Raw genomic sequence first — 24,423 nt, 5'->3', positions numbered from 1 at the left:
TACATAAATTTAAAACAGAAATAGACAGTTTCCTAGAAGTAAAGGGAATTAAGGGTTACGGGGAGCGGGCAGGAATTTGGACATGAGTCCAGGTTCGGATCGGTCATGGCCCTGTGGGTAGCGGAGCGGGCCCAGGGGCCGTGTAGCCTGATCCTGCTGCTATTTCGTGTGTCTAATTCTGTTAGATTCAGGAGATGGTTCTGTGATAGTAGATTGGCGGTTAGGATCAGATCAGCCATGATCTTATTGAATGGCGGAGCAGGCTCGAGGGGCCGATTGGCCTACTCCTGCTCCTATTTCTTATGTTCTTATGTTCTCATTACCTGACAGACAGAATCATCTTATGTTGCTCGCCTCTGTACCCTAAGGTAGTTCTCGAAAAATAAGGTCACACGCTTCCATTTATATAGTGCTAGCTACATAAAAGAGCATCTCAGTCGACTTGCAGGAGAGCTAAACACTGAGCAGGAACGGAAGAGTGTGTGTGTGTGTGTGCATGTGGCATTTTGTGAATGGCAAGTTTGCACATCTCAGTCATTATGCAGTAACTAGCAGATCTCCCATGTGCTGCTTATAGATACAAATTGAAAGAGAAATACATTTTGCACAAGAATAAATAAACCAAATGCTTCTCGGTGGCAATAAGAAATTCATTTGGGTAGCAACACTAATGAAAGAAATCTAGGCACGTTATGTGCTGTAATTAGATGGAGAAATAAATGCGTGTTGCCAATGCAACCGATTTACATAAATAAATTGCGTACCGGATCCACTGGTTATATGGTCATGAGGATTAGAACAGATGTGCGTGAGAAGCATACACTACATATGAATAGAATATGTATGTGGTCAATAGAAACATAGAAAAATAGGAGCAGGAGTAGGCCCTTCGAGCCTGCTCCGCCGTTCAGTATGATCATGGCTGATCCTCTATCTCAATACCATATTCCCGCTCTCTCCCCATACCCCTTGACGCCTTTTGTGTCTAGAAATCTATCTATCTCCTCCTTAAATATATTCAGTGACTTGGCCTCCACAGCCTTCTGTGGTAGAGAATTGGAAATATATGTAATTGATTGACTAAATATGGAACCGGTGGCGAGAACAGCAAAAGAAAAATTGAATCTGGTGTTGGGCTGTTGGCCGGAGAGCAATAACCGGGTGGGCGTGCGGCAGGCAAGGCACCAGGACGGGCAAAGGCGAGGAATTGGGCCTTGGGTCAGGCAGAGAGCTCGGGACGTAGGGCCGAGGGGCAGACTGGACAGGGCCGAGAGGTCAGGTTGGATATAGAAGTTGTGTTGGTGTGCGGCTGGGCTCGGAGGAGGGAATCAGGCTCAGCGGAGCAGACGGGATGAGCGAGTGGGAGCCCGATTGCGCGGAAGAAGAAACGTCTTAAAAAGAGGGGGGGGGGGAATGCTAAAAACAGTTCTAAAATTAGAAAGCTTAAAAATAGAAGTAGAAAGTGATAGAAAAAGGTTGCTTTTGTGGATTGGTCCATGGTGCCTTTATAGATAGCAAGGATATTGTTGGGATTTGACAAATTTATTCAGCAGCACTGAACAACATTATAATCCAATATTACAGACACACAGGGGTCGATTTTCAGTGTGCCGTGAGGCGGGCTTTTAGGCGTGCGGGGGGCTAAAATCCTGAATTCGGGGGTCCCAACACCATCGTGCCCAAAACCCGCCTCCATGTAAGTTTCAAAGGAGGCAGGTACCCGCCCCGCACTGGGACCCGCCGACCCGAGGCGGGAAGGGATTAGTGACAATGAACTGCCTGTTATCAGGTAGTTAACAGGCAGTTTTTAGCCTAATCCCTATTTTGAAGGTCGTGTGGGATTCCCGATGGCTCCAAACCACGCCAAGTTAGAGGAGTCGGGCCGTCGGGTTGAAGGACTTGGAGGGGTCAGGTGAGTGATGGGTGCATGAGTGCAAAGGTAAGTGTGTTTGGTGTGTCTAAAGTGTGTAAAGAAGTTTAAATTACCTGTACTTACCTTTACAGCCTTCCTTCCTCTAGGTTTCGGGAGTCCATCATTCAGCCGGCACTGAAAGCAGAATGGCCGCAATCTGTCAAAAGTGACAGCCTGCAGCTTTCAGTGCCGGTGAGATTTCTAACTGAGTCTGCGTAGAAGGACTCAGGTTAGAAGTAAGACTCAGTGTTTGACAGCTTCAAACAGCTGTGAAACACTGATATTTCATCTGTCAACACGTCTTGACAGATGAAATTTCAGTCTGTGACGTCACCTGTTGCCGGGTGGCCCTTAATTGGCCTGCTGAGCCCGCCCAGCGGGCTCAACAAGCTCAATCAAGTGAAAATCGCGTGGATTGGCCGCATCTCGATGGAGGCGGAACTACAACCTGAGAGTTGTAGTCCCGCCTCCTTCCCGACTTCTGAATGAAAATCGACCCCACAGTAACAAAACTTTCAGTAGATAATTTGATGAGTATTAATTGTACTCATTTCATAATGAGCACAATGGGTTAGATTTTCATTTAGGAGGCGGGACTACAACTTTCGCGGCCGGTGAGATGAGGGACTCCCGAGACCTGAAGGAAGGAAAGCTGTAAAGGTAAGTAAAACGTCTTTAAACACTTTACACACACCAAACACACTTGCCTCTTCACTCATGCAACCATCACTCACCTGAACACCGGACATCTCAAGCCCTTCATCCCGACGGCCCACCTCGCTAACTTGACGTGGTTTGGAGCTGTCGGGAATCCCACATTTCACCAAATGAAAATAGGGACTAGGCTAAAAACTGCCTGTTAACTATCTGTTAACAGGCAGTTAATTGGCACGAATCCCCTTCCCGCCTCGGGGAGGTGGGTCCCAGTGCGGGTCGGGTACCCGCCTCCTTTGAAACTGGCATGGAGGCGGGTTGGGGTCGGGATGGGTTCGTGCCCCCCGATTTCGGGATTTTAACCTCCTCATGCCTCCAATCCCACCTCCACGGCCCAATGAAAATCCTGCCCGGCGTCTGTTGGAAACTATTTTTCTTTGCGTTTTGGGAGGTGCCTACATTTTTAGAATAGATGTCAAGGGCAGGCCATTATCAGGAATGAAATTGTGTGTGTGTGGATACATTCCAGATCCATGATTTCACCTGTGGAGGTGCATGAAGCTGCTTAATGAAGAGTTAAACGTCGACAGAGCACTCGAAGAATCTGCAAGGAAGGGAGCAAATAAATGCAGCCTCGTCTGAATGAGGAGTTTCATAAGCTGTGCCTGAAGAATGTGAGGAATACTATCCCTAACATAGTAAAAGTCTTGCACGTTATAGGCTCTTCCTGTAAGCACCACGCTTGCTCCCTGTCAGCCTTGCTTCCCGTCACACCGCAAATGTCACATTTTATTGTGTGTCTGACTTACCGCGAGCAAAGCCAATGGGGAGATCATTTAAACAAAAAAATAAACCGTGTGAGATGGGGGTGAGGCACCGTGGATCATTTAGTTTGGCATCAGTAATGGAGCAAGTGTTGTTAGGCCGTTTTATGGGATATTATCACATGCTCTTCAAAGATTATAGAGGCCAAAATGAGAAGTCAGCCTGGCTTTAGAAGCATTGGCCTATGCCCTGCAAATTTAATGGATTTCTTGTTAAGTAGTAACTAATTTGATTACATCCAATGGGTGTAATCTTCCTGAATTTCAGAAGTTCCATAACTGAGGCTTTTAAAGCGGGTTTGTGGGATTAATGGCACATTAGCGTCATAGATTGAAAATTGCTAGAAAGCAGAAGGTAATGATGTCGGAGAGTAACTAAGGGAGACCTGCTGGGATCTACCAAGGGCCTCCAATTGTTTACACTATTCATAATTGATATGGAGGCGGGGGCTTCTAATAATAATATACAATGCCAAGTTATGTGGCCAGGTGCTTAACATAAAGAGGATTAATAGCAATCGAGGGACATCTGAAGCAGACAGGCCCAAGAGTGACTAATGGCCTTTAATGTTGATATCTGTAAGGTTTATTGGAATAGTAAGTATGAACTATACATATACAGTGACGAAGTGGACAAGGATTCAAGAGTGATTGTGGACCACTCATAGAGCGAATCTATTCAATGTGAGGCTGCTGTCACGAAGGCTAAACTGCACAAGGGGTTGGCATTCTATTCTTCGCTAATTTCAATGAACATGATACACCGTTGGGGGAAAGCGCTAAAGGACAACCCAGGGTCAAAAAGCAAAACAATACTCTGGAAAATTCCTCTCCAATCCCCTCAGGTGATCTAAACCACACCAGGAGATCACATGTGCCAAGTGTTACCTAGAAAGATACTTGCCTTCTATATGATGCGATTGCTGCCCCAGTCCAGTACCAGTTCAGCTCCCTCTTGAAGGCATACAGAGAGTCAGCACCCACGACTACACAAGGTACTCCTATAACACTCTGCAGAAAATCAGCGTGTGTAACCAGGGGATGATTAAAAAAAAATTCATTCATGATATGTGATGCGCCATCAATTACTCAAAAGACTGAGGTTGAGCGAGTAACAATCAGGCTTTTATTAACTAAAGAATGAAGGTCTTGTCTCGAGTGGTCGACCCGTCCAGAATACTAAGGGACTGGGAGGTAGTCACTTATATACCTGGAATAGTGGGAGGAGTCAGCCGAGGCATGTCCAGACCTGTACCTAGTGGAATACACATACAGACACAGACAGGTTATAACAGTGGTTTACCACAGTATGCGTGCAAGGCCAGCATTTATTGCCCATCCCTAACTGCCCTTGAGAAGGTGGTGGTGAGCCGCCTTCTTGAACCGCTGCAGTCCGTGTGGTGAAGGTGCTCCCACAGTGCTGTTTGGGAGGAAGTTCAAGGATTTTGACCCAGCGACGATGAAGGAACGGCGATATATTTCCAAGTCAGGATGGTGTGTGACTTGGAGGGGAACTTGGAGGTGGTGGTGTTCCCAAGCGCCTGCTGCCCTTGTCCTTCTAGGTGGAATGCAGCACAGTGGCATAGTGGTTAGCACTGTTGCCTCACAGCGCCAGGGACCCGGGTTCAAATCCGGCCTCGGGTGACTGTCTGTGTGGAGTTTGCACATTCTCCCCGTGTTTGCGTGGGTTTTCTCCGGGTGCTCCGGTTTCCTCCCACAGTCCAAAAATGTGCGGGTTAGGTTGATTGGCCATGATAAAAATTGACCCTTAGTGTTAGGGGGGATTAAATACATGGGGTTACGGGGATAGGGCTTGAGTGGGATGGCTGTCGGTGTAGGGACCGGGTGCTCGGGTTTGGATGATCAGCCATGATCTCGTTGAATGGCGGAGCAGGCTCGAAGGGCCGAATGGCCTACTCCTGCTCCTATCTTCTATGTTTCTATGAAGAGGTCGCGGGTTTGGGAGGTGCTGCCGAAGAAGCCTTGGCGAGTTGCTGCAGTGCGTCTTGTAGATGGTACACACTGCAGCCACAGTACGCCGGTGGTGGAGAGAGTGAATGTTTAAGATGGTGGATGGGGTGTCAATTCAAAGTATCATCACAGCAGTGATGGAAATGAATAGTGAAGAAAAACCTCCCAGGAGGGGCAAGGGGCGAGGGTTGATCGGATAGTTCAAACACAGTCTAAGTCGCAAACCGTTTCATGCTCCATAGCCAGCAGTTGCTGGCACTGGCTTGGTTTCCAAGATTGCGGCTAAGCTACAACATCCTATTGTGACAACATTACTTTAGTGATTGAAATACGCAAAGTTGTACAATTTATGTGCACTAACTTGGTGATTGTAGTTAGCTTCAAGATTATACTCTTTAATTTACAGTATCGGCATCATTTGTAGTCAAAAATGAACTTGAATTTTTTGGGTCTTTTCTGTACCGGCTACTATTAATATGAAATAACAACAGAAAATGCTGGAAAAACTCAGCAGGCCAGGGCAGCATCTGTGGAGAGAGAAACGGAGTCAACGTTTCAGGTCGAAGACCTTTCGTCAGAACTGGAAAAAAAGCAGGAAAAGGGAATAGATTTTTAAGCAAGTGTAGGGGCTGGGAAAGGGGGGAGGGGATGAAAGAACAAAAGGTAAGGTCTGTGATAGGATAGAAAGCAGGAGAGATTAAGAGACATTGAGAGACTATAAATATGAAGTTGCTTGATTCAAATTACCGGATGATTCAAATTTTTGAGCACTTTAAAAAAAAAAAAAAAAAATTTAAATGTCCTGTTGTAGGAATCGATTTATCCTTAACTGAAGTTGAGTCAGTTCAATAATTCAACTGAATTTAATCAAACAAGTGAACAAAACAAAAACATGCAGGAGCAACAGCAAACAGGTCTTTTCAGCAGCTTGTTACACGAGGTCTGGGCTTAGAACCTCCCACTCTCTGACGTCATGATGTCATCACGTTTCCCGCCGTTCGGGGCATCACGTGACCAACGTGATGACGTCATCACGTTGTTTCAGGGCTTTTGCAGAAAGCTCATTTACACTCAGCCAACAAACACAGATGCTGTAGCATTGGGTTAAAGACAGTTATGCATTTGTACAGAAGATCATTGGTGGTTTTGCCACATGCGCCCCCCCAGAAGTGTCTTTAATCGCAAAGGTCAATCGCAGAGGAGGTCGGACAATCCTGTCAGAGCGACTCGATATTCCCGGAATCACCAACCATCATTGTGGACGCAAACCCGACCTCGGTGTCGTCGTTCCGTTCTCGCGCACGGTTTTGCTGCTTTCTCGGAAGATCATTGGTGGTTTTGCCACACTATTATTTACGTGGCTCATTTGATTTAAAAAGGAAAGACGATAAGACGTTAAACCGAGGCCCTGTCTGCTATCTCGGGTAGACTTAAAATATCCCATGGCATCATTTGAAGAGCAGGGGAGTTCTTCTGGTGTCCTGCCCAATATTTAGCCCTCAATCAACATCAGTAAAACAGGTGACCTGGTCATTATCTCATTGCTGTTTTGTGGGAGCTTGCTGTGCGCAAATTGGTTGCCACGGTTCTTACTTTGCAACAGAGACTACACTTCAAAAGTACTTCATTGGCTCTAAAGCGCTTTGGGACATCCTGAGGTTGTGAAAGGCGCTATATAAATGCAAGTCCTTTCCTGTAATTTGAATTACTGGATAACTTAACTTTTCACCACAGCAAGTAACTTCACATTAACAGGATTGGACTGTAGCTCCCAAAAAACAAGGGGTACAAAAAAAAATATCCACTCTCCTATTCTGGATAATGACATATCCCTTGGGCTTGGAGACTTAGTCGTCCACTGTGTATTATCTCCCTAGATTATAGTTTGCTCAGTATTGAAGTCCAGTTTAGTGTTGTCCTGTATCGAGTAACCCTGTTCATTATGGTGCATGAATGAAGATTCATTTATTAACATGATGATCAGCCTATTTGTAAAAAGTGCACACTGAAGCCTTTTCCATTTCAATTTTGCAGGGTTCTTTTGCTTAAGTATAATTCTATTCAGTATGCATACTTAATTTACAATTACGGCGAACGGATAGAAGTATAATTTGAAGTCTGAAAGTGGCAGTATTTTAGACACCAGCAGTGTTAGGAGCATTACAGGTTGCTGTGAAAAGTCAAAGCTGTCACATATATTCCATATCTTCATTGTTTTGATTTTAAGAGCTGTGGGGATTGGGGTAATTTTCATATTAGACTGTCATTTCTGCCAACTACCATCAGCATCAGTTTTACCAGTGAGATGGGTAGATATTATATGTTAAAATCTAAATGCACTGCATATATTTGAGATTTCGCACACTATTTTATAACCTATTTTTTTCTTTGTCAACCTCTATTCTCCTGAAGTCTTGGCATCTGTGCTGGGATATGATTTCTATGGCACTAGTTTCTCCTCCAAGTCATTTTTTTAAACTGGTAAACTTGCCTGTTTTTCTCTCTACTCAACCACTGCCCGTCATAGAGCTGGGACCCATGTCACTAAAAAGCAGTCTCTGACTGGCTGATAACTAACTCCCAAGGGCATTTTATTTTTAATCCTAAATTATCTGGAGCTATTTGGCCAAGTCGCGTGATTAGAACAAAAATTCTCATCTTTGTTTTCAAATCCCTCCATGGCCTCGCCCCTCCCTATCTCTGTAATCTCCTTCAGCCCCACAACCCCCCCGAGATATCTGCGCTCCTCTAATTCTGCCCTCTTGAGCATCCCTGATTATAATCGCTCAACCATTAGTGGCCGTGCCTTCTGTTGCCTGGGCCCTAAGCTCTGGAATTCCCTGCCTAAACCTCTCTGCCTCGCTACCTCTCTTTCCTCCTTTAAGACACTCCTTAAAACCTACCTCTTTGACCAAGCCCAAGCTCATCGGCCCTAATTTATCCTTATGTGGCTCGGTGTCAAATTTTTTGTCTTGCAATACTCCTGTGCATTGCCTTGGGATGTTTTATTACGTTAAAGGCGCTATATAAATACAAGTTGTTGTTGTTAGACTGACGTACAAAAAAGTATGAAACGCCCAGTGTGATAACTCATCAGAGATCCAGGAACACAAAGAGAGAAAGATTGCATTGATCGCTAAAGTGTGGTGAAATTGTCAACACATAGGAACAGGAGGAGGCCGTTGAGCTCCTCATGCCTGTTCCACCATTCAGTGAGATCATGGCTGATCTGCGACCTAACTCCATATACCCGCCTTTGCCCCATATCCCTTAATACCTTTGGTTAACAAATATCTATCAATCTCAGATTTAACATTAACTATTGATCCAGCATCAGTTGCTGTTTGTGGAAGAGAGTTCCAAACTTCGACCACCCTTTGTGTGTAGAAGTGTTTCCTAATTTCACTCCTGAAAGGTCTGGCTCTAATTTTTTAGACTATGCCCCCTAGTCCTAGACTCCCCAACCAGCGGAAATAGTTTCTCTCTATCTACCCGATCTGTTCCCATTAATAGCTTGAAAACTTTGATCAGATCTCCCTTAACCTTCCAAATTCTAGGGAATACAACCCTAGTTTGTGTAATCTCTCCTCGTAACTTAATCCTTGGAGTCCGTGTATCAAACCTACGCTGCACTCCCTCCAAAGCCAATATATCCTTCCTAAGGCGTGGTGCCCAGAACTGCTCACAGTGCATGTTTGAATGCACTTATGAAGTTGCTACACATGACTTCCTCCTCTCTCTCTCTTGACAGCAGTGAGATGGTTAAGATGAATATTCAGTCCTTGCGTAAATCAATGGAATAACACGACCTTTATCAGAGTCTGAATCTGCTTGGAAAGGCTTAATTTGGGCTCCACATCGTGAGATTTAGACTGTCAGCTAAACTAGGATTTTTAGTTGGACTTCGTTCCACCTGTAATGACATCTTTCCTACATGAAAACAAACAATGAAGGAGTAATTTCTAGTTCTCCTTCTGGGCTGAGTGATCTTTATGGATTGCCTGCCATCATTACACTTTAACATATCAAATAAAAATGTATTGCAATGAAATGACAGCAAAATTGCTTGGAAGTGTGAATAAAAATTGCTATGGTTGATTTGCAGGGTATTATACACTGGGTTCTGTGTTGTGATGTACCTGCGGTGGAAAGGAAATCAGTGTTTGAAGTAATAAATCAGAAGTGTTGTGTGATTTTCTGCGATTATTCATGCCGCATAATCACAGGGACATGTAAGCCTCTGATAAAGGGAATTCTGTGCATCAAACCAAGACAATTAACGATTCGTTCCAGCTGGACAATAAAAAACCTGAGGGAGTGCCAAAATCTTTCATTTATCGGAGATCTCTGGAATCTGAAAACGCGAGGTTCTGCAGGGAAAGGTTTACCCTGTGGCAACCTCCAGGAACGGAAAGACAACCCTCAAAGGACTGTGTCTGTCTGATAAATGAACGTGGATTCCATTCATCCAGAAATAATCGACAAGTCCTGGAGAAATGCAATTTAAAGATCAGGAAGTGGCCGCAAACAAATCTAATCGTGTAGTTTGATGAAGAGGAATCTTCTGAGATTGAATTGAAGGGAGTATCTTCCCCTGTACAGAGGGCAACCTCTTTCAGTGAATGAGTGGAGCCTGTATTGTTTTTTGTTTCTTTCTGACTGAAATGCAATGATGGATGAGAGCTACCAACAGCCAGTGCATAATTAAACTGCATTTAATCTTTATTTTTCTCCATATACTTTGAGTGGCTCATGATCGATTTATAATTTAACAAGGCCTGCTTTCCCTCTAAATTCTCCTTGGATTGGATCGCAGCACTGCGAGCACAAGGCCAGCCTGCTTGTGTTGGCGAACAAGACTGTACTGAACAGAAAGAGCCACATTTCTGTTCTTTACGAACCGGTTTACTCTTTCAGCATCTACCTTGACCAGTTGATGATCTACCTTGACTCACTATTGTCTGGGTTGCTCAGAATATAAGAGCATAGCGTAAGAATTATGAGCAGGAGTAGGCCATTCGGCCCCTCCAGCCTGCTCCGCCATTTAGTAAGATCATGGCCGATCTTCGACCTCAACTCCACTTTCCCGCCCGATCCCCATATTCCTCGATTCCCCGAGAGTCCAGTGCATTTGTGACTTTGTGAAGGTACTCTGCAAGTCTTGATCTTTGCCGGAAAGTATTGACCTGCAGTTTTGCAAAGATCAGCACTAACGGTTTATCGAGGCACTGGAATGGACTTTTGCGAACAAAGCTGATGAGGTTTTAGATTGCTGAGCTACAAGGAGATGCAAGATCTATATTCAGAAATGAAGAAGATTATTCACATTTGCAAAAGAAAGAAAGGTACCTTTCAGGATGTCCCAAAGCCCTTTACAGCCAATGAAACACTTCTGAAGTGTAGTCACTGTTGTAATGTAGGAAACACGGCAGCCAATTTGCGCACAGCAAGCTCCCACAAACAGCAATGTGATAATGACCAGATAATTTTTTTTTAGCGGTGTTGATTGAGGGATAAACATTAGCCCAGGACACCGGGAATAACTCCCCTGCTCTTTTTTGAAATAGTGGCCGTGGGATCTTTTACATCCACCCTGAGAGAGCAGATGGGGCCTCGGTTTAACGTCTCATCTGAAAGACGGCACCTCCTACAGTGCAGCACTCCCTCAGCACTGGAGCGTCGGCCTGGATTTTTATACTCAAGCCTCTGGAGTGGGACTTGAACCCACAACCCTCTGAGTCGGAGGTGGGAGTGTTACCCACTGAACCATGGCTGAGTATTGAAGGCAACCAACAATATGGATGAAAAGAGATGTTTTGTGCACCACCAGCGTAGGAGAAAGAGAGGGCCTGGCTTGTAAATTCAGCTCGCTGCTCCTTTAGCTGAAACAAAATACTAACTTCTACAACCTTAAGAGTTGTTGACTTGTGGAACAGATTGCCACTTTAGTGTAGTGGGACGCTGGCTCGGGAAAAGCTTTCGAAGGTCAATGCCTGGTTCCTTTAAGAGTATAGTGATGGGCGTTTCGGATACGAAAAGGATTGAAGGTGGTCAGATTGGCTCTCGAGATAGGACAACTATGACGAGAATGCAGCTGAACGACCAAATAGTCTTGTGCTCCTACACGCTACTGGTAAAAGTGAGAGCAGAGAGAATATCCATCAGCATGGCCAGTGGCTTACAGTGACTTGACTTGCATCAAATTCTGTTCCTAATAGGAATTGGGATGTTTGTCAGTGTTTTGGAATTGCATTCCGTTCTGGTTTTCCATGACAACGGACCATCGGGACACACATAACCACCAACTGTAATTGATTTTTATAAGTATAAGCTGCAGGAAGGCACCAGCGTTTAGCAATAATTCTCCACCATCATGCAACTTGTGTTTTAGCTTTCCAATCACGCAGTTCTAAGTATGTGTAGCCTGATGAGTGAATGCAGAAACACTTGATCACTGTGGTGCAGTAATAGAAACCTGCTAAGAATGGGTCATTTATGGAGCTCGACTGCTGAGCTGCTAATAAGTTATTGCCGTGGCAGGAAGCACAGGCCTTCTTAGATGTGAAACAGTCCTAAACGTCTGTATAAAATAGATTAATTTTCTTGAAATCAGCTCTTGACAGGGAATGACAGGAGACTGCTAAACAAGAGCAAAGTTGGGTGCTTAAAGAAAAAAGCCTTTATACCTCAAATGAGGGTGAAAATGGAGGTATTAGTGTATTAAATGATAAGTAAGTCACAAAAGAATGTTTTTTTTGGAATAAAACTGACCCTTATCCCTGTTCTTCAATGAAAAGATGCATGCAGCGTGCACCATTTACACCGTTGTGGGTTGTCTGGATAGTTGTGCAGGTTGGGCAAACCATTTTAGTAATTTTATTTGGCCAGGGTTGGTGGCTTGTCCAAACACTGGATGCAACAGGAGCTTTTTTTCTCTGACCTATAAATAGTATGGCTTTATTTATCTTCAGCTTGTGGAGGTCTGCTTTGTGCAGTAGCTGGTGGGTTGTGAGCTGCTGGTGATCGTGTATACATGCTCCTGTTGGGTTAATGAGTAGCATGGAAAGAAAGAAAGACTTGCATTTATATAGCGCCTTTCATGACCTCAGGATGTCCCAAAGCGCTTTAAAGGCCAATGAATTGCTTTAGAAGTGTAGTCACTGTTGTAATGTAGGAAACACAGCAGCTAATTTGCGCACAGCAAGGTCCCACAAATAGCAATGTGATAAATGACCAGATCACCTGTTTTAATGATGTTGATTGAGGGATGAATATTTGCCAGGACGCTGGGGAGAACTCCCTCTGCTCTTCCTCAAAATAATGTCTTTTACGTCCACCTGATTGGGCAGATGGAGACTCCGTTAAATGTCTCGTCCAAAAGGCGGCAGCTCCGACAGTCCAGTGCAGTACTGAGGGAGTGTTGCACTATCAGCCTAGATTTTGTACTCAATGGAAGGTAGGAGTAGGATGCTGTCGGCGTGAGGATTGGATGCAAGTCTGGAGTGACCCTGCAGACCCTTCTCTTCAACAACCTGGCACCCTCTTGACCCGTTTGAGGTGTGCATCTCCTGTCGGGCAATAAATCCAATAACACTGCAGATGACCTGGGTAAACTGGACAACTTTGGTCGAAACCCAATCCCTCCATTTTGACCGTGGCATATGTGTTTGGGCATGAGGGGAGGGGTGTGAGGGAGGAATCTGAGCATTTATTTAGCTTGGAGCTCCTCACAGCTGTTTTTATGCAGGTACTGTACAAGATTGGACTGTGATAAACATAGGAAATGGAGGAGCAGCTATTAAGCACACTTCATACCGTTGATTAATAGTTTGTATTTGCTTAAGGATCAGTCGTTGTGATGTCACTACCTCAGATTTCACAAGAAGTAATGTGCAGTCAATTGCCCTGCAATTTGAAGGCAGTACATGTATTATATGGAGAATAGCTCTTTGTTATTATTTCTGTCATTCAGGCAAGATGGAGGTATGACGTTCTGTTACTTACTCTCTCTAGACGACCTTCTTGGCTGATTAGTATTAGTTTGATGTGCTTTGTAAAGCTGAATGTTGATGCACATTTATATGATACAGTGGTAGACAAATGAAGCATTTAAAATCTGTTGTTTGCATCTTGTGACCTTCTCTAGCACTTCATTTGCATAGCTTTTGGCTTCAAGCTCAATACATGTGCAGAGAATCCAAAATTGATGTCTCAGGTTAGGAAGACAAATCCTACAAGATTTACAAGATAGCCTGAATAATGAGAGTAGCTCATTATTTTTAATGCTATATCAGGTTTGCGAGTTTTTAACTTCATTTATTTTCCCCCCACAAGTGTAACTTTTTATCTGTTCTCGGAATGTGGGCACCAATGCCAAGGCTGGCATTTATTGCCCGTCCCCAGTCCCCCCCCCCACCCCGAGAAGGTGGTGTCGGGCCTTCCCCTGGAGCTGCTGCAGCCCTTGTGGTGGTGGTGCTCCCACGATGGTGTCGGGTCAGGCATTCCTGGATTTTCACCCAGCGGCGACAATTGAACGGCTGCGTTGTGTTCAAGTCAGGCGTGTGGCTCTGAGATGATGCTTTTCCCCATGACCTGGTTGTTCACGTCCTTTTCAGCCAGGATTCACTGCTAAAATACTTTGCCCATTTTCCGTACCATGTACCTGTAACAGAGACTAACAATAAGATTGTGGAATTCTCTACCACAGAAGGCTGTGGAGGCCAAGCCACTGAATATATTTAAGAAGGAGATAGATAGATTTCTAGATGCAAAAGGCATCAAGGGATATAGGGAGAGAGCAGGAATATGATATTGAGATAGAGGATCAGCCATGATCATATTGAGTGGCGGAGCAGGCTCGAAGGGCCGAACGGCCTACTCCTAGAAACATAGAAGATAGGAGCAGGAGTAGGCCATTCAGCCCCTCGAGCCTGTTCCGCCATTTAGTGAGATCATGGCTGATCATCCAAATTCAGTACCCTGTCCCTGCTTTCTCCCCATATCCTGCTCCTATTTTTCTATGTTTCTAAGATTGGACTTCATAAACTGGGAAGCACTGTGGGGAAAACAAAGTTCTGCAACGTTGGATTTTTGGGTGCTGTCCGAGGTTATGAAGCAGTGCAGCACAGGAATATACTGGGCCGGAATTTGTGGTGGGTAATAACGGCGAACTAAAAGCGCTCGCTGTTGTTACCCCTTTGAAACTGACTGCAACTTTAGGGTGTAGCGCGCATCTAAAAGCGGAGATCCTGAATTTGCGGTCAGTCGTTCCCTGCTCCGACACTGACTGCACTGCGCCCCCCTCCCCGCGCACTCCCCCACATAGCCGGCAATCAGTGTAATCAGCTAAACTTTTCCACGGTAATATCCCATTTAATATTAAATACTCTGACATTAATCAACTGAGCGGCCTGCGGGTGGCGCTGTCCAGGGAGAGTATAAATACTCTGGCACGGGCCCAGCTTGCGCAGGACATTCTTAATGGGAACTAGTGAAGGACACAACTAGACCTCCATGTTGTAAAACAGTTGATTAAAGCTTTGTTTAACGCTTAGACCAAGTGCCTAGTAGTTTTCTTACGTCATTAAATGTTAGACCTTGTTGGATTAGGTGTAGTTGGGATTTTAACAGCGTATTGACTGCTAAACAAACATTGAGGCCCATTATATTAAAAATTACAATTTTCAAGAAACTTTAAAAAAACATTTTTTTTAATAGTTTGCTCATATTTATTTCAGCGTTACCTTTTTCCCATGTGAGAGCCCCAATCTTTGTTTTGCTCTCTATAAACATCAGACTAAAAGCAGCTTCTTCACTTCCGGGTTCCCTGGCTATGAGAATTCTGCATTGTGATTGGCTGCTCCGATGGCTTGTTGCCGTCACAGCAGCTCGCGCTATGGAATTCCCACTGAACTGCACTGCTCGCAACTGCGCGTCGGGAAAGGCAAACTTCTCGCCGCAGCGAACGCGAGATCGCCGCGGGCAGCTTTCTTCGGGGGGTCAGCGGCTTTGCTTTGCTGCTGACCGCAAATTCCGAGGCCATTGGGTTCGCATTGAACGGAACAAGGCTGGAATCAGAAGAGGCTGAGTAATTCACCAGTCCCGTTTACATCAGAGAATGTGTAGCAGTATGCATTAGTGGGTGAAATTCCTGGTGTTAATTTAGCTTTTAAAGAAAAGCGTGCTGGTACAAAGCTGGACCTCCCCTTTTGCCCTCTGTTTAAAATGTGATCCATTTGTTTTACATTTTCATTAATAGTAGCAAAGACGAGGATTTCACCTGAGTAAAATGAGTCTGTCTCTTGGGCTTTCTGTATAAATAGGCTATTCAATTAGAATTAAGAGGACGCCATAAGATGAAACTGCTTTACTAATAAAATCTAAAGCAATACTCGCAAGCAAATCTGTTTGCATGCGAATTGTCATCGGATACAGGGTTTCACATTGCACGCTGCCGTAATTGATGCTGAGCGTATCGGGAGTATTGCTTAATAGCCGACTGGTTTCCCCAGGTCCCGACTCCATCCTCTAATGCACCCTGACAAAGCTACAAATCACGAGCTTGCTCATTGCCAGTCCGTCTGCTGATGCAGGCAACAGAGTGTGCAGCAGTTCATCCAGCTGGGGGTTAATTACTGCTGCCAGGCTGGTCTGAATGACACCCTCTCCGTTTCTCGGAGCTGTATTTAAACCTCAGCAGATAATACTTGCTCTTTAAGGAGCGTAACTGTAGAGGCCCCAGTTGCCCCCAGATCTGCAATGCATGCCAGATGCTCAGACTGCCATTCGTTTCAAGGTACAGCCAGTCAAATCCCTCTCCTCACTCGGTCAACTGCCATCATTATTCTATCAACCCTGAGCAGGGAGACTGAGCCTGAACTCAATCTAATTTTCTCACAAGTGTAACATCATGCAGCCCCTTGAAGATTTATCTGCCCATTAGCAGTCTGCAGAACACCCAACAATAACATGGCAGGATGCCAACAAGACTGTAAGCACTTGAGTGTGAAGGCAGTCTTCAGTTGAAAGCTCGCTGGTCTTCAGTGACCCTTGAGTGAATGTCTAGAGCTTTGCACATCTGAATGGTCTTCCCCCCCCCCCCCCCCCTTTTGGGACTTGACCCCCTGTTGGTATAAGGCATGTAGCGGGGCATCCTCTCCCCAGGCTAAGCAATGGCGGATGGATGGTCAGGTTGACCAGTCCTGTCCCAGAGCAACATTTCCCTCGTGGCTCAAAGCAGGGAATGATGGGCAGTAATTCAATCCCTGACCTGCCTACTGCTTCAAAAACAAAGTATAAACAAGTGTCCGATGAGGTCCAGATCAATCCTCCAATACACTCTGATAAAATTGCAAAACACTAGCCTGTCTGTCTGTAGTTAGTGCAGATGCAGCCAGCAGTATATGTTCGGACCCATAATTTAGCTGCAAGCTGAGCCTATTAAGCTGTCGTGATATTTGATGTGAATGTGAAAGCCAGGTGCTTCATAAATGGGCACCATTTTGTTTAAGTCTGCAGTATTTTATCTTTTTCGAATGGAAACAAGAGCTATTTAGCTGACTCAAGAGTTTGGTAACAACTAGGTTTTATCATAGAATCATAGAAATTTTCAACACAGAAAGAGGCCATTCGGCCCATCGTGTTTGTGCCGGCCGAAAAAGTGCTATCCGGCCTAATCCCACTTTCCAGCTCTTGGGCCATAGCCCTGTAGTTTACGGCTCTTCAAGTGCCTATCCAAGTACTTTTTAAATGTGATGAGGGTTCCTGCCTCTACCACCCTTTCAGGCAGTGAGTTCCAGACCCCCACCACCCTCTGGGTGAAAAAAGTTCTCCTCGACTCCCCTCTAATCCTTCTACCAATTACTTAACTTCAATAACCAGGGGGCATAGATTTAATTATTACAGTTCAAGTTCCAGCTTTTACATAGCAGTTGGCTAATGGATCAAAATATACTTTGTGGGTAAAAAAAAATCAAATAAATCAAATGAGTGAAACATTATTTAACCATTTACTCAAATCTATTGGTAAATATTTTTTTACAACACTGAACTAATGCCAAGCCACAGTGTTACCGAGGGGCCGTTTCCAATCTCTCTCTCATCTTTGTTGCAATCTTTCCAAGTCTGATGCTGAATTCTACTTCATTTATGCTGCAGCTCACAAACAGGGTGAATCCAGAAGCATTAAGTACCTGCCTATACATGGTCATGATCAGATCTCTTCCCGTGTACTTTGTTTTCTTGCATTTGCTGGGTGATTTTTTCATTGAAAATTTCTCCGTCTCTGTTGGTGTTTTTACCTCCAAGAACTAGGGTTCCCGACTCTGGTTGGATGTAACGTCACATGACCGCCGGTCTTCCACTGCTCCGCCTCCACCATTGCTCCAACCCGTCCATCCTCGCAACGCACTGCCTTCCCAAGCCAACAGACTTTTCATTGCCCAACTAGATGATTCTCAACTTGTCAAACAGCCCCTTTTCCCCATCTCCAATGTCTTTTGATAACTAGTGAGCAAAAGTGTGCAAAGAAAAGTTTAAAACACACATTAAAAAAAAAGACTTGCTGAGTTTTCTCCAGGATTGCTCGCAGCAGTGACCTGGAGATCAACCTTCAATTCCTGGAGACGCTGGGTCATTGCTGGAGACCCCAGATCAATCCTGGAGGATTGACAACCTTACCAATCCGTCTTTCGGATGAGACGTTAAAGCGAAGACCCGTCTGCTCTCAGGTGGATGTAAACGATCCCATGGCCACTATTTCGAAGAAGAGCAGGGGAGTTATCCCCGGTGTCCTGCCTATATTTATCCCTCAATCAACATCACAAAAACAGATTATCTGGTCATTATCACATTGCTGTTTGTGGGAGCTTGCTGTGTACAAATTGGCTGCCGCGTTTCCTACATTACAACAGTGACTACACTTCAAAAGTACTTCATTGGCTGTAAAACATTTTGGGACATCCTGAGATCGTGAAAGGTGCTATATAAATGCAAGGCTTTCTTTCTCTCTCTCTCTTTCTCTTTTCTTCTTTCTTTCTCTCCTCTCTTTTTCTCTCTCTCTCTCTCTCTCTTTCTTTCCCATGAACAGCTTGATCCAAGATTATAAATGCAACGGTTACATTGCCCCATTTTAATTTATGTTTTTCCTTCCATCACTCTCCCTTTCTCTTCACTGCAAACTATTCCCCTTCATTTCTACATCCATGTTACATAAGAACATAAAAATAGGAGCAGGAATAGGCCACTTGGCCCCTTGAGCCTGCTCTGCCATTCAATTAGATCACAGCTGATCTTGGGCTCAAAGCCACTTCCCTGCCCACTCCCCATAACCCTTCACTCCCTTATCTTGCAAAAATCTGTCTATCTCCACCTTAAATGTATTTAATGACCCAGCCTCCACAGCTCTCTGGGGCAGAGAATTCCACAGATTTACGACCCTCTGAGAGAAGAAATTCCTCCCCATCTCAGTTTTAAAAGGCCGACCCTTTATTCTGAAACTATGCCCCGGAGTTCTAGATTTCCCCACGAGGGGAAACATCCTTTCTGCATCTACCTTGTCGAGCCCCCTCCGTATCATACGTTTCAATAAGATCACCTCTCATTCTTCTAAATTCCAATGAGTATAGGCCCAACCTGCTCAACCTTTCCTCATAAGTCAACCCTCTCATCTCGGGAATCAACCGTGTTGTAAGCTTCGTATGAGACTGAGAATCGGAATTACCTCTTAAGTTTTATTACTAAGTAAAATCAATTTGCAAATCTCTCCTGGCTCCAGATCTCACGTTATATATTATAACTTAAATTCCCGACCTTTTTTTTCCCCCCTTCATTCGATTCTCAGTTTTATTTCTTCGGGTTTACCAGTTGATCCGAACCGGGCATTTGTTTCGTTCTCCCCATCTCGCATTACCATGGCCTGTTTTATTTTCATTGCAGTGATGATAATTATACATTTAACTTCCCCTTTGCCTGCAGTTTGTTTGCAGGATCTCTCCCTCAAATGTCAATCTCTTCTAAATTCCCTTTACCAGGCAAGTAAATACTGAGACGTCAATCCATCATTTTTTATCTGGTCCCTGGCAGCCTGTACAAACGTGGGAAAGGAGCCAAAACCACAACAGCCACACGTTCCATGAATCCCAGCAGCCATTTTGAAAGCTACCAGGAATAATTGACACTCCCAAACAGTGCGCAGGTTTGAAGACCTCTTGCTTATCGCTGTATTTCAGCTAACATTCCTATTAAGTGCAGAATTTTTTGATGATCTAGAGGTGCTACAAACCACAAAAACACCCCAACAATTTTAATAAAATTATGTGCAGTCCATTTGGGGCGTCATCCACTGTAATGTTTTTTCACAGTAAGTGAAGTTCCTAGCCAGCACAATTACACTTATTGCGTGCGGACCATTAATAGATTGTGATGCACTGCAAGAAAAATTACTCATTGCCCTATTGCGATGAGAATGCATTTCCTCTGAGAGAATTAATCAGGTGACTAAGGCTAGAATTCTTATTGTTTACTCAAGCAGTTACTAGATGATTATTCCCTGAAGCGAGAGCTGGATCCGTTTCTGGCTGGGGCGGCGATCACCTTGTACAAAAGGAAGATGCTGCGTGACATTAATCAGGGCCAGAGTAGTTTAGTTTTGATTGTCTATGGGGAATTGCCCAGATTTCCCCCCCCAAATTGGCCTGGGACTTTATCTGTTATTTTGCCTCTCCCAAGAGAATACTTGGCTTTTGGTTGGGGGGGGGTGGTGGTTGGGGGGGGGGGTTGGGGGGGGGGGAAGTGTGTATATTGTGATGCCCAAGGCATCGCAGTTGCGAGGGATAGGCTGGATGGACATGGGAGTCTTTGGCTGTCCCGCCGTTGTTGGTATAAGTGCGTCGTAATGCTGTTGGTTTCTCGGTATAAGTAAACCGGTCGAGCTGTGGCCTGCTAATGTACCTCCCATTCTTCACCACCTCCCTTTTGGGTGTGTCTGAAAACATCACTCTCTCTACATCTGCAGTGATTTACTAAATCTACTTAATGACCCTTGGACTTTTATGGTACTTTGCGTGCAGTAATGACACAATGCAACAGGTGATTAATAACAAGCTATTTTGCACGAGAAGGGAGTGCATCAAGAAGCAGTTGCGATGCTGCTGCTTATATGTAAGGATGAGCTGAATGGCCTCCCGTATCTCTCTTTGTCCTTGAGATGATGGCGCTGATTCGCTGTCTCCAGGACTGCTGTAAATCTGCCACCTTCAGCTACTTCGCAACAGCAGCACAATGACTTCCTGCAAGGAACTGAAGCAGGAAGAGCAGTCTATTTTTTTAGTACAGCGACAGATACAAAATTGGGCAACTTCCTAACATTAACGTAGAGTTACATTGAGGCGACAGCACAGAAACAGGCCAGTCGGCCCAACTGGCCTATGCCTGTGTTTATGGTCCACACAAGCCTTCTCCCACCTTGCTTCATCTCACCCTATCAGCATATCCTTCTATTTTTTCCCTCAAGCACTTCTCAAGCTTCCCCTGAAATGCATCTGTGCTATTCGCCTCCACCACTCCACGTGGTAGCAACTTCAACATTCTAACCACTCTCTGTGTAAAGAAGTTTCTTCTGAGTCTTGACAAGGGTTGCGATCTGAAACGTTGACTCTATTTCTCTCTCCATGGATGTTGCCAGGGCCTGCTGAGTTTTTCCAGCATTTTCTGTTGTTATTTTGAAGTTCCTCCTGAATTTCTGATTGGATTTACTCGTGACTCTCTTATATTTATGACCCTTAGTTTTGGATTCCTCCCACAAGTGGAAACATCTTCTCTACATCTACCCTATCAAACCCCGCTGTTTGTGTAGGCCGTGGCTCAGTTGGTAGGCCACTTGCACCCGAGTTAGAAGGTTGTGGGTTCAAGTCCCACTCCAGGGACTTGAGCACAAAATCCGGGCTGACACTCCCAGCGCAGTACTGAGGGAGCGCTGCACTGTTGGAGGTGCCGTCTTTCGAATGAGACGTTAAACTGAGGCCCCATCTGCTCTCTAAGGTGAACGTAAAAGATCCCATGGTACTATTTCGAAGAAGAGCACGGGAGTTATCCTCGGTGCCCTGGCCAATGTTTATCCCTCAATCAACATCACAAAAACAGATTATCTGGTCATTATCACATTGCTGTTTGTGGGTCCTTGCTGTGTGCAAATTGCTACATTACAACAGTAACTTCACTTCATTGGCTGTAAAGCGTTTTGGAACATCCTGAGGTCATCAAAGGCACTATATAAAGTCTGTCTTCTTTCATAATGTTAAAGGCCTCTATCTAGAGAAAAGAGCCCCAGCCTGTTCAGTCTTCCTGATGGCTATAAACCCCATTTGTTCATTTTTCTTTAAATAAAGTTTGACTTCATGGTGCCTGGCTTGTGAAAATATTAATTTGCGCGGCAGTTTTGAGCCAAGTATTAACATTGCATCCTCACAACGGGAATTTTCAAAATGCGGAATTCATGTACACAAACTGGCAGCTTCCAGTAACCACATTTTAAAAACAAGCTGGCCACCCATCAAAATCCCACCTAGAAATAATATGGCCTGGATTTTAACCCTGCTCGCCCAGCGAGATGGTGCGGGGGAGGGTTAAGATTAGACCGCATCCACTTACCGAGCCTGAGTTCGCCCCGTTCCCGTCCGGCGCCATTTCATCTTCGCGGACTTTCAGGTTGGCCGAGGCTCCTGCTTTGCATCTATAACAAAGCATGATGTCTGGAGTTTCTGGACTGTGGTGTCAGCGTAAGATTAAAATAATTGTTTTCCAATATATAATCTGTGTATTTATGTTCTTCCTCTACATATAACGCATATTCCTTTAAATAGATATTGGAGTTTAAACAAGCAATACTTGCCTGGATTTCCAATGCTCTTTAAGAAGCTTCAGTGGTTGCAATATGCTCCAAATTATTATTAAAAAAATATGTTTAATGATATACTGCTGAATGTGACTGAACATTGTTAAGGGTAGCTGCATTTTGATGGAACGTGCAACAGTCTCTCCAGCAGCTGTCTAGGATCTGAGGCAGAAGGTGACTGAGTGTAATTAATTATTTCTATTCAAAAGGAGACGGAGCTGCTGTATTTGGTGACTCTGTCTGCTTGTGCGCATGATATCTTCAGAAATGGTTGGCAGATTTCATCCAAATGGTATGTAGGTTCAAGGAGGCAATATCTCTGATGAATTGAATATGTGTCCAGATCTGATAACTTCACTACAATATACATAGGAAGACTGTTTATTCTACAAGGTTGTTTTAACAAAAAAAAGGCAGTGTTATTTTTCAGTAAAAATGTTTTCTTCCAGTCAGCAACTGTGATCAGTTGTCATAACGAGAAAGAACTTGCATTTATGTAGCGCCTTTCACCACCTCAGGACATCCCAAAGCAAATAAAGTACTTTTGTAGTGTTTTAGCAAAATACTGCGGATGCTGGAAATCAGAAAGAGAAACAGAAAATGCTGGAAATACTCCTCGGGTCAGGCAGCATCTGTGGAGAGAGAAAGAGTTAACGCTTCAGGTCGATGACCTTTCATCAGAACTTTTGAAGCGTAGTCACTGTTGTACAGGAAACTTTGTGTTATCCGGAGGCGAACCGTCCGGCAAGCTCGAGCCACCGGCAAAAATCAGGAGCCGTTTTTTATTCTTTTCGTTTCTTTTCTTTGCTTTTTTTGAACAGTCAAGCTCTGCAACGTCTGTAGCTAAGCAACAGCTTCAGCTAGAGATGCTACAGAGACGCTTGCCGACTGCTTAGAGGCTGTTGCTAAGCAACAGGGTTTGTTGATTCATACGGAGATGAAAATCTCCATATGTTTCAACATTAGCTCTGGAGTGTACGGCAGTTTTGAGGGAACGGCAGCAGCTCGGTCCCGCCGGATAGCACAAAGTTTCCTGTAATGTAGGAAGCAAGGCAGCCAATTTCCGCACAGCAAGGTCCCACGAACAGCACTGAGATAAATGACAAGATAATCCATTTTAGCGATGTTGGTTGAGGGATAAATATTGTCCAGGACACTGGGGAGAACTCCTCTACTCCTTCATCAGCTGCCATAACTTGCCAAGTACCCTCCTCATTGTTACTGTCCATCAACTGCATGGCCAAAGTTGCCAACCATCGTGGTTCTGGGTAGTGATGCTATGGGAGCAATTGGCTGTGGTAAGAGAGGATTTGGATCAATCGTGCAAATGGAAAGACAAATTGAATTATACTGACAAATGCAAAGTGTTGTACGTTGGATGATCTATCGTGAGTTAAATACGAAATGGTTAGAATGAGCAAAGGTTGACTGGGAAATGGAGATGGGAGTAATAGTGGACTCATCACTGTTGGTGTAACACATTTAACCCATTTAAAAATCTCATGAAATATCGCATAGATAGCCAGAATAGTGGCTTACAAGACCACTGAGGTTATGCACTAGTTAGACAGCATTGTTATATGGGAACGGTAAAATAGTGGTTATGCTACTGGACTAGTAATCTGGAAACCTGGACTAACATGCCCAGAGACGTGAGTTCAAATCCCACCACAGCAGCTGGGGAATTTAAATTCAGTTAATTAAATAAATCTGGAATTAACAATGGTGACCATTAAACTACCAGATTGTCATAAAACCCCATCTGGTTCACTAATGTCCATTTAGAGGAGGAAGTCTGCCCTCCTTACCTGGTCTGGCCTATATGTGACTCCAGACCCACAGCAATGTGGTTGACTCTTCACTGCCCTCTGGCCTAGCAAGCCACTCGGCCACCAAGAGGGTGGCTCATCTCGAGGGCAATTAGGGATGGGCAATAAATGCTGGCCTTGCCAGCGATGCCCACATCCTGTGAATGAATAAAAAAATTCTAGTTGTCGTGCTACAGGAACAGGGTTGCCAACCCTCCAGTAATTGAAGATTCATCTCCAGGACGTTGCTGCGAGCAACCCGGGAGATAAATCGTAGGAGCATTGTAAAAAAAAAAAAAAAAAATGTTATTTTCTTTGAACGCGCTTGTTTATTAGTTATAAAAAGCTGGCTGTTTGACAGTC

At 44.5% G+C, this 24,423-nt stretch overlaps 1 protein-coding gene across 1 annotated transcript in view; it reads left to right on the top strand.

Moving 5' to 3' along the window:
* ccser1 (coiled-coil serine-rich protein 1) overlaps nucleotides 1–24,423 on the top strand; it is a 1,261,432-nt gene that overhangs the window by 164,395 nt on the left and 1,072,614 nt on the right. The window lies entirely within an intron of this gene.

The sequence above is a fragment of the Somniosus microcephalus genome, chromosome 2, assembly GCF_052327205.1.
Source record: "Somniosus microcephalus isolate GS21.2 chromosome 2, FLI_Smic_1.0, whole genome shotgun sequence".
Taxonomy (NCBI): domain Eukaryota; kingdom Metazoa; phylum Chordata; class Chondrichthyes; order Squaliformes; family Somniosidae; genus Somniosus; species Somniosus microcephalus.
Note: the sequence above shows the minus strand (reverse complement) of the source record. Positions and strands in the feature narration are given on the sequence as shown.